Source organism: Nyctibius grandis, chromosome W (assembly GCF_013368605.1).
Source record: "Nyctibius grandis isolate bNycGra1 chromosome W, bNycGra1.pri, whole genome shotgun sequence".
NCBI lineage: Eukaryota > Metazoa > Chordata > Aves > Nyctibiiformes > Nyctibiidae > Nyctibius > Nyctibius grandis.
In genome coordinates, this window is record NC_090694.1 from 4816444 (window position 1) to 4827877 (window position 11434).

The following is an 11434-nucleotide window of genomic DNA, read 5'->3' on the forward strand; positions in this document are numbered from 1 at the left end:
TGGTCAGCCTCTACTGTACCTAACTCATCTGCTTTTGACATTAAGGGAAGATTAACTGCTGCAGATCTTTTGACAATGTGCTTTATTGGCATGCCAGTAGCTGTATTATGCAATTATATTAAGTGATTGAGATATTAATGTTTCTCATTGCTATTTTTTTCTGAGTAGGTGTCCTGGTTTGGCCTAAACCAGGCCGATTTTCCTTTCGGTGATTTTTGCTTTCAGCTAAGTCTCCTCTAAGTAACTGCACTTTCTGAAACTAACTGCATGTTTTTGCAGACAGTGTCTGCTTCCAGGACTGATAACGCTCGAAGTTTGTAGTTATCACTGAGGCACCGGTAGGGATGTTGTGCAGAAAGGCTCTTGCTGTACTTGTTCTTGAGAGAAACCAAGGTCACTGCTGAATTCCTCACTGCTTACGAGTGAAGAGCCGAAGGGGGGTCGCAGCTGCAGGGGGGAGCGGACAGGGCAGGTGACCCAAAATTGACCAACGAAGGTATTCCATCCCATACACGTCATTCTCAGTATAAAGCGGGGGGATCACGAGGGTCTCGGTCTCTTTCTGCTATGGCCGGTGCCCAAGGAGGACTCCGACTGTTTTCCTGCTGCCCCCGATCCCGATCCGTGCATCCCTGAATCCAGCTCTCGACCATCGCTAGGCCCAGCCTGGGCCTTCCCGGAGCCTGCCCTGCAGTGCCGGTGGTGACGTGGTTGACTTCAGGGGAGCTCAATCTTGGTTTTGTATCTATATTTGTATATATTTGATTATTTCTATTATTATTATTATACTCTTTTTCATTATTATAGTTTATTAAAACTGTTTTAATTTTCCAACCCAGAAGTCTCTCTCCCTTTTCCCTTTCCCTTTCCCTCTGGGGGGAGGGGGGGGAATAACAGAGAGCATCTGCCGCAGGTTTAATAGCCAGCCCAGCTTTAAACCGTGACAGTAGGTAACGACTGTATGCCAATGAACATTACAACATTGATTGACGGTGGACTATTTCCTCCTCCAACACCATAAATGCTGCTTCAACATCACTGATGAATCAGCCAGCATAGAGGACAACATTCGATATCTCCAGGACTTAATGCATCAAATGGAACAATCTACTGATGGTGCCTGGCTGGCTGAGTGGTTTCATTCCCTGACAGGATGAATGGGACACCTGACTCAAAGTATTATTGTAGAGATATGTATGTTTATTCCTTTTTCTATATGTATTTATTGCGTGCCTCTGTAAATTACTCTGTGCTACACCCCGCAAGCCCAAATGTACACATCCAGCTTTGCCCTCCCCAGCAGAAGTGGTCTCTTGAGAGAGGGGGTGGAATGTAGGAATATAACGGAAGATTGGCGAGGAGGATTGTAAACATACTCAAGTGACTTGTACCTGGGGTGTAATGAAAAACACATATATCATACTACTAACTGTTGTTTAGTCTTGTGTGCTTGACAAGTAGAACATCTGCGTTTATATAACGCAGGCCTGTGATAAGACTCAGAGGCACCTGATCGAACATGCTTGAGATTCCTGCCCTGCTGTGAGAAAGATCAAAGCACAGTGGAAAACTACCGCCTGCAAGAAAACCCCTAATATACCAGCGAAAGCAGCAGGCTTGAAATCTCTCGCTCTCTCTCTAGCAGGAACCGAGCTCCGCGGTGCCTGCGTCCCCGCTTGCATACCTTTACCCCGGGTGCTGCTTCGGAGATCCCCCGGTTTGCAAGGTAATGGGAATAAACTTGCTCTTTGCATTTTATCCGTGGTTTTGTGGTGGTTCCTGCGTCCTGCCTGTGTCAGCTCACACACCCTCCTTGGCTTGCTTTTTAAAGAGAAGTTGGCTTTTCTCCCCTTGTTTCTCTGGGAAGCTGTGTGAGGGTGTTTTTGAGGTCCCTGGCTATTGCACCCTCTTAAAAGGATAAAGGGTATTGGTGGGTATGAGGAGGGAGGTCAGCATAGTCCTGCTATGTCCTGGCTAGCATCCACAGCCGTGGCTTTGAATGGTATAAACGGCAGCTGCATAAATCAGCTGCTGGCTCTGCTGGTGCTTGAACAGCTCTCCTGGCTGTGAGTAGAACATCTTTATCATCACAGCCACCTGTGTCGAGGACAGAGGTGTAGGCAAGGGACCAGAGGTGCAGAGGGATTAGAGGCAGTTTCCAGCACAGTATTCATGCTCCTGAGCTCTGCTTGCGTAGCCGGTGGGCTGGAGGCACGAAGGGCTCCACTGTAGTGGCCCAGCTGTAAGCATCATGTGGGGATTTGGGAGTGTGGGGCTGCCTGTCTCATGGCAGCCCCCATCCTGCGGCTGCCTGTCTCATGGCAGCCCCTGACGTGTGGAAAACAGACTCCACAACCGGCAGGGTTGTAAAGTAGGTATGTTTATTCAGCGCTGGGCAGCACGGGGGGGGTAGTCCCACCAAAGTCGTGCGCACCTTCGCGGTAATTCAGCTTGTATTTATGTACCAAAGTATTACATATTCATCATAATTCCAAGGACGCCTATACATATTCATGACTTTCCCCGAGAAGGCAGTCTTTATTATAATGAGTTCCTCCTGGTGGTCGTGGGCCAGGGTCTCAGGGATGAAGGCCGTATGTCTTCCTCGCTGTGTACTTCTCACCTTTTCTTCTTGCACAGGCGTGATAACATCTTGGCTCAAACCGCAAGACCAGTTCTCGATGGGTTTTGTATAACCTTAATGTTCTGCAACTTGTTCTATTGAGATATGCTTAGGCAGTTAATTTACACATCAGGCTGATAAGATAAAGAATTAAAGAATTTCTCAACCCCTAGGACAGCTCACAGGCAAAGAATTTCTCAACCCCCAGGACAGCTCACACCCAGATCAAATAGCAAGTAAAAAAAAAGGAAAACGAGTTATGTCCCTTATCACCCCCATCCTGCGGCCATGGCCGGATGCTGTGCCAGATCGCCTGCCTTCCTCAAGGAAGAGCTGTGGCTTTCCAGATGAGACCTCGGCCCCTTCAGGACAGGGAAGTGGCTGTAATTACCACCCACCAATGCAAAAGAGTATAAGTGTGGTGATTTGTAAATCCCCCCTTGCCCTGGAGGAACTGAGCTGCTTCCAGCAATTAGTGAGTTTGTTACAAACCCTGGAATGTGTTTCCAGCCCATCTCATGCTGCCTTTCCCTGGCCTCCTTGGGATCTTTGAGCTGTGGCTTGGGAAGCCCATGTACACCTGGAAAGGTGATACAGCCCTGGCATTGCTTCCAGTGCAACTGTCCTCAGCCTTGCAGGGTCTCTGCAGTAGAGCCAGCAGCATCTGTGGCTAAAAGCTTTGCCTTGTGTCAGGATCTGCTGTTGTCAGGGGAGTAGCCTGTGTGTCTCCAGCCATCAGTGGCCTCTCCAGAGCATGTTCCCAACCTACAGGTAGAGCCAGGGACCTGCTGCAGCAGTAAGCCTAGGAAAGGATGGTGTTCACCAGCCTCCAGACCCTGCTGGGCTTCAAACCCCCAGGGAAAAGCCAGGTAAGGAAAAGTGGAGCTGTATTTAGAGGAACCCATCAGAGAGGCTATGACAGCTCTCTCTGCCTGTAGAGATTTGGCAGCCCTGGCCTAGAGGCAAGCTGAACTGCTTTATACAGGCACAGTAGGTATCTCTGCCATGGTAGTGATAAGGGACATAACTCCTTTTCCTTTTTTTACTTGCTATTTGATCTGGGTGTGAGCTGTCCTAGGGGTTGAGAAATTCTTTAATTCTTTATCTTATCAGCCTGATGTGTAAATTAACTGCCTAAGCATATCTCAATAGAACAAGTTGCAGAACATTAAGGTTATACAAAACCCATCGAGAACTGGTCTCCGGTTTGAGCCAAGATGTTATCACGCCTGTGCAAGAAGAAAAGGTGAGAAGTACACAGCGAGGAAGACATACGGCCTTCATCCCTGAGACCCTGGCCCACGACCACCAGGAGGAACTCATTATAATAAAGACTGCCTTCTTGGGGAAAGTCATGAATATGTATAGGCGTCCTTGGAATTATGATGAATATGTAATACTTTGGTACATAAATACAAGCTGAATTACCGCGAAGGTGCGCACGACTTTGGTGGGACTACCCCCCCCCGTGCTGCCCAGCGCTGAATAAACATACCTACTTTACAACCCTGCCGGTTGTGGAGTCTGTTTTCCACACGTCAGTAGGGCTGAATGCATCCTTGGAGCAGTTCATCCTTAGATGTCCCACTGGTCTCTGGGGACAGGTGTGCAGACAAGCTTAAGTGTAGGTTCTACGTATCTGTCTCGCTGAGGACACCTTTGTCAGCCTTGCTCTGCTGAGATGCCATCAGTTTAGGAATTAATTATGAATGTGACTTGGAAAAAAAATCATTTTGTTTAATTAAAAAAAAAAAGGGGGAGAGAGAGAAAAAATTTGCCAGAGCCATACATTAAAAACAAATTATGCTCAGCAAGAAGGTGAGCAAAGGCCCGACAGTCAATCCGGAAGGCAGCGTGCAGGCGTGTGCTGGTTTTGTCTGGGATAGAGTTAATTTTCTTCATAGTAGCTAGTATGGGGCTATGTTTTGTATTTGTGCTGAAAACAGTGTTGATAATGCAGAGATGTTTTTGTTATTGCTGAGCAGTGCTTACACAGAGTCAAGGCCTTTTCTGCTTCTCACACAACCCCACCAGCAAGCAGGCTGGGGGTGCACAAGAAGTTGGGAGGAGACACAGCTGGGACAGCTGACCCCAACTGACCAAAGGGATATTCCACACTATATGACATCATGCTCAGCATATAAAGCTGGGGGAAAGAAGAAGGAAGCGGGGGGAAGTTCAGAGTTTATGGCGTTTGTCTTCCCAAGTAACTGTTAGGCATGATGGCCCCCTGCTTTCCTGGAGATGGCTGAACACCTGCCTGCCGATGGGAAGTAGTGAATGAATTCCTTGTTTTGCTTTGCTTGCGTGTGCGGCTTTTCCTTTACCTATTAAACTGTCTTTATCTTAACCCACAATTTTTCTCACTTTTACTCTTCAGATCCTCTCACCCATCGCACCGCGGGAGGAATGAGCGAGCGGCTGTGTGGTGCTTAGTTGCCGGCTGGGGTTAAACCACGACAGTCTGTGGAAGACCATCAGCCTGCAAACAGCTGTGCTTTACTTGAAGAGCAGAGGATTCGCTTGGGAACACTGCATTGAGAATAGTTCTTGCTTGCTTTTAAGATAAAGGAGCTGTGACCAGTTCACAGGGACCTTTGAGGCATGAAACAAATAAACACGTGTTGAAGGTCAGTTCTGAACACAGAACTGAAAACAAGGAATGGTTGTTGATGTTTTGAGCCCAGAACACTGTGGCTCTTCCCAGAATGGGTGATGAGTGCTTAGCGTGTGAATGTTGATGTCATCTTGAACTGCATAGTCCGGCTCCTGCATTGTAGCATTTAAATAGGGTAGTAGAATAACAATAAAGGTGCCTTAGGCCTTTTGGCTTTTGGTCCTTGACTCCTTGATCGCAGAATCCGTGCCTTCTTTTCCGCCCGCCGCAACAGTCCTTTTTGGTGCCCAATGTGGGGCTCAAAGGGTTTGAGATAACGACAGATATGATTGGAATGTGCTAGATGGAATTTATAGCTGTTATTGCTGTTTAGCTATTAATTGGCAGGCTCCTGTGCTTTCACTGGGCTTGCTTGCCTTCCTATATGTTAGAGTCTAGTGCTCATTAGTGGCTGCTTTTTGCTTTCACTGCTTACTGTACTGCTGTACTGCTTATCATCTTACTCTGCTGTGCCTGGGAACATTTTGATAAAAGCAATGGCCATGCGCCTGGGCTGGCAGATGGCCAGGGCATCGCTGCTGATAAGGAATATAACTCCTTTTTCTTTTTTTACTTGCTATTTGATCTGGGTGTGAGCTGTCCTGGGGGTTGAGAAATTCTTTGCCTGATAGCTGTCCTAGGGGTTGAGAAATTCTTTAAATTCTTTATTTTATCAGCCTGATGCGTAAATTAACTGCCTAAGTATATCTCAATAGAACAAGTTGCAGAACATTAAGGTTGTGCAAAACCCAGCTAGAACTGGTCTTGTGGTTTGACTGAGAGCCAAGATGTTACCACGCCTGTGCAAGAAGGAAAGGTGAAAAGTGCACTGCGAGGAGGACATACGGCCGTCATCCCTGAGACCCTGGCCCACGACCAGCAGGAGAAACTGCGCGTGCGCAACCAGGAGGAGTTAAAGGCGGAGACTATGGAAATGAACTCCCGAAATTCATTATAATAAAGACCTCCTTCTCGGGGAAAGTCATGAATATGTATAGGCATCCTTGAAATGATGAATACATAACACTTTGCTATATAAATACAAGATGAATTACCGCGAAGGTCCGCACGACCTTGGTGGGACTACCCCCCGTGCTGCCCAGCGCTGAATAAACATACCTACTTTACAACCCTGCCGGTTGTGGAGTCTGTTTTCCGCATGTCAACACCTCGAAGTGACTATGGCTGGGGATAAGTCTATGCCGCAGCAGGTATACCCCTGGAGAGACTGTGGCTCATAGATAAAGCCCCACTTGGAGCAGGGTACACCCCTAAAGAACTACAGTCTATGGATAAGTCCAAGCCGGATCGGGGCAAGGGGACGAGTTCATTGCAATGTCAAACCCAAAGGTTTGGTACAAACGGATGAGGGGTGGAGACTGTAATGGAAATAACTTTAAAATGTTGTAACCCATGATTTATCATAAAATCATAGAATGATTTGGGTTGGAAGGGACCTTAAAGATCATCTAGTTCCAACCCCCCTGCCACAGGCAGGGACACCTTTCCACTAGACCAGGTTGCTCAAAGCCTCATCCAATCTGGCCTTGAACACTGCCAGGGAGGGGGCATACATAACTTCTCTGGGCAACCTGTGCCAGTGTCTCACCACCCTCACAGGAAAGAATTTCTTCCTAATATCTAATCTAAATCTACTCTCTTTCAGTTTAAAACCATTACCCCTCGTCCTATCACTACATGCCCTTGCAAAAAGCCCCTCTCCAGCTTTCCTGTAGGCCCCCTTCAGGTACTGGAAGGCTGCTATAATGTCTCCCCGGAGCCTTCTCTTCTCCAGGCTGAACAGCCCCAACTCTCTCAGCCTGTCTTCATAGGAGAGGTGTTCCAGCCCTCTGATCACCTTCATGGCCCTCCTCTGGACTTGCTCCAACAGCTCCATGTCTTTCTTATGTTGGGGCCCCCAGAGCTGGACACAGTACTCTAGGTGGGGTCCCACGAGAGTGGAGTAGAGGGGCAGAATCACCTCCCTCGACCTGCTGGCCACGCTGCTTTTGATGCAGCCCAGGATACGGTTGGCCTTCTGGGCTGCAAGCGCACATTGCCGGCTCATGTTGAGCTTCTCGTCAACCATCACCCCCAAGTCCTTCTCCTCAGGGCTGCTCTCAATCCATTCTCCGCCCAGCCTGTATTTGTGCTTGGGATTGCCCTGACCCACATGCAGGACCTTGCACTTGGCCTTGTTGAACTTCATGCAGTTCACACGGGCCCACCTCTCAAGCCTGTCAAGGTCCCTCTGGATGGCATCCCTTCCCTCCAGCATGTCGACCGCACCACACAGCTTGGTGTTGTTGGCAAACTTGCTGAGGGCGCATTCGATCCCACTGTCCATGTTGCCGACAAAGATGTTAAACAGGACCGGTCCCAATACCGACCCCTGAGGAACGCCACTCATCACTGGTCTCCACTTGGACATCGAGCCCTTGACCACAACTCTTTGAGTGCGACCATCCAGCCAATTCTTTATCCACTGAGTGGTCCATCCATCAAGTGCATGTCTCTCCAATTTAGAGACAAGGATGTCATGCGGGACAGTGTCAAATGCTTTGCACAAGTCCAGGTAGATGATATCAGTTGCTCTTCCCTTATCTACAAATGCTGTAACCCCATTGTAGAAGGCCACCAAATTTGTCAGGCACAATTTGCCCTTTGTGAAGCCATTTTGGCTGTTACCAATCACCTCCTTGATTTCCATGTGCCTTAGCATAGTGTCCAGGAGGATCTGCTCCATGATCTTGCCAGGCACAGAGGTGAGACTGACTGGCCTGTAGTTCCCCAGGTCTTCCTTTTTTCCCTTCTTGAAAATGGGGGTTATGTTTCCCCTTTTCCAGTCAGTGGGGACTTCACCAGACTGCTACAACTTCTCAAAAATGATGGATAGCAGCTTAGCAACTTCATGCACCAGTTCCCTCGGGACCCGTGGATGCACCTCATCAGGTCCCATGGACTTGTGCACCTTCAGGTTCCTTAGATGGCCTCGAACCTGATCTTCTCCTACAGTGGGCGGTTCTTCATCCTCCAAGTCCCTGCCTCTGTCTTCTGCGACTTGGCCATTGTGGCTAGAGCACTTGCCGGTGAAGACTGAGGCAAAAAAGTCGTTGAGTACCTCAGCCTTCTCCATATCCCGGGTAACCAGGTCTCCCGTTTCCTTCCGGAGAGGGCCCACATTTTCCCTAGTCTTCCTTTTATCACTGACATACCTATAGAAGCTTTTCTTGTTGCCCTTGACATACCTGGCCAGATTTAATTCTATCAGGGCTTTAGCTTTCCGAACGTGCTCCCTGGCTGCTCGGACAATTTCTCTGTATTCCTCCCAGGCTACCTGCCCTTGCTTCCACCCTCTGTAGGTTTCCTTTTTGTGTCTGAATTTGTCCAGGAGCTCCTTGTTCATCCATGCAGGCCTCCTGGCATTTTTGCCTGCTTTCCTCTTTGTTGGGATGCATTGCTCCTGAGCTTGGAGGAGGTGATCCTTGAATACTAACCAGCTTTTTTGGGCCCCTCTTCCCTCCAGGGCTTTATCCCAAGGGACTCTCCCAAGCAGGTCCCTGAGGAGGCCAAAGTCTGCTCTCCTGAAGTCCAGGGTAGTAAGCTTGCTGCGCACCCTCCTTGCTGCCCTAAGGGGCTTGAACTCTACCATTTCATGGTCATATGAGTTGCATGTTATAGGAATTACTATAGCGGTATCCACCTGAACCAATGGAGGAGAAGCCTTACAGGAAGCAGTGCAAGTGCAGCAGTGACCTGACCTGAGCTGCCTTTGGTGCCCAATATCTCCATGCAACACACCACCTCTCCTGTCCTGAGTGACCACCGTAACAGATGGAGCCCAACGTCATGGACTAAATTAACTCAGTGGACATTTTGTGGACATTTATGGACATTTTACAGACATTTCATAGGGGTGGTCCATAGACTAAGGGAATGATATCTGTGTATTATATCAAAGGATAGGAAGGGTGGGGAGTGTTAATAAGGATGTATTGGATAGTGTGGGACCTCAGCATGACATAAATGGTATGGAATAAGGGGTGGAGCATGTGCTGGTTTTGTCTGGGATAGAGTTAATTTTCTTCATAGTAGCTAGTATGGGGCTATGTTTTGGATTTGTGCTGAAAACAGTGTTGATAATGCAGAGATGTTTTTGTTATTGCTGAGCAGTGCTTACACAGAGTCAAGGCCTTTTCTGCTTCTCACACAACCCCACCAGCAAGCAGGCTGGGGGTGCACAAGAAGTTGGGAGGAGACACAGCTGGGACAGCTGACCCTAACTGACCAGTGGGATATTCCATACCATATGACATCATGCTCAGCATATAAAGCTGGGGGAAGAAGAAGGAAGCGGGGGGAAGTTCAGAGTTTATGGCGTTTGTCTTCCCAAGTAACCGTTATGCACGATAGAGCCCTGCTTTCCTGGAGATGGCTGAACACCTGCCTGCCGATGGGAAGTAGTGAATGAATTCCTTGTTTTGCTTTGCTTGCGTGTGCGGCTTTTGCTTTACCTATTAAACTGTCTTTATCTCAACCCACAAGTTTTTTCACTTTTACTCTTCGGATTCTCTCCCCTATCCCACTATGGGGAGTTACTGAGCAGCTGTGTGGGGCTTAGTTGCCAGCTGGGGTTAAACCACAACAAGGCAGTAATTGAAAAAAGTGAGACAGAAGCAAACCGCATAATAACTCCCAACACACACACAGACAGAATCACGAAGTTAACAATTGGCAGTGGTGGCCAGAACAGGGGTGGGAGTTGCCCTATGCTGTGTCTTGGGGTCCATGGCACCCCCTGGCCACCGGGCTGGGGTCTGCATGCCTGGGACTGGCGTCTTGGCAGCGATTCCTCACTGTGCTGTTCTCTTGGCCCCGAGGAACCTCAGATCGCCCCCAGGGTTTGTTGAATGTCTGTGAGTTAGTGCCAGGGCTCCCTTTATAGCCCAAATTACAGGTTATTGCACAGTGTGACTGTTAAACACCTGCTGCAGGAAGGATGCTGTTGTCCCTCTGCAGTCAGCTGCTTTTCTTTTGTTGTGGTTTAAGCTCAGCCAGCAACAAAGCACCACACGGCCGCTCGCTCACTCTTCCCCCCCTCCCCCTGGTGGGATGGGGAGGAGAAAATATAATGAAAGGCTCATAGGTCGAGAAAAGGACATGGAGGGATCACTCACCAATTACCATCTGTCCTGGTTTCATTGGGATTTGGTTTCAGTTTGTGGCCAGCCATGGTGATCAAGGCCCTTAGCAGTTAAATCCAGGGCAGCTGACCCTGGCTGGCCCACAAGTGTATTCTATATCATTGACATCAAGCTCACTATAAAAGAGAGGGCTTGATGAGAGGAGGTGGGGGTTTTTTCTTGCTTTCATTGCCTTGTCTTAATTCCTGGAGCAACTTGCCAGTGATCTGTGGATGAGTATCCTGTTGTCTGTTTTGTGTTGTCATTTATACTGATTTCTTCATTTAATTAAATCTGGTTAACTTCAACCTATAAGTTTCCCTCTCTTTCCCAATTCCCTTCTTCATTTGGGGAAGGGACGTTGGGTGATAGAAAAACTGTTTATTGTTTGGCCCTGGGTGCGGGCTAAACGTGGACACCATCATGGGCAAAACAGACTTGACTTGGTGAAAAAATTTAATTTGTTACCAATCAAATCAGAATAGGATAATGAGACATAAAACCAAATCTTAAAAACTCCTTCCCCCCAGCCCTCTCTTCTTCCCAGGCTCAAGTTACTTTGCTCCTGCTTTTCTCTACCTCCTCCCCCCAGCATCACAGGGAATGGGGGTTGCAGTCAGTTCATCACACATGGTCTCTGCCACTCCTTCCTCCTCAGGAAAAGGACTCCTCACACTTTTCCCCTCCTCCAATGTGGGGTCCCTCCCATGAGAGACAGTCCTCCACAAACTTCTCCAGCATGGGTCCTCCCCATGGGCTGCAGTTCTTCAGGAACTGTTCCAGTGTGGGTCCCTTCCATGGGGTGCAGGCCTTCAGGAACAGACTGCTCCAGCATGGGCTTCCCACAGGGTCACAGCCTCCTTTGGGTGCATCCACCTACTCCAGTGTGGGGTCCTCCACAGGCTGCAGGGGGACAGCCTGCCATCTCACCATGGACTGCAGGGGAACCTCTGCTCTGGTGCACCTCTGTGG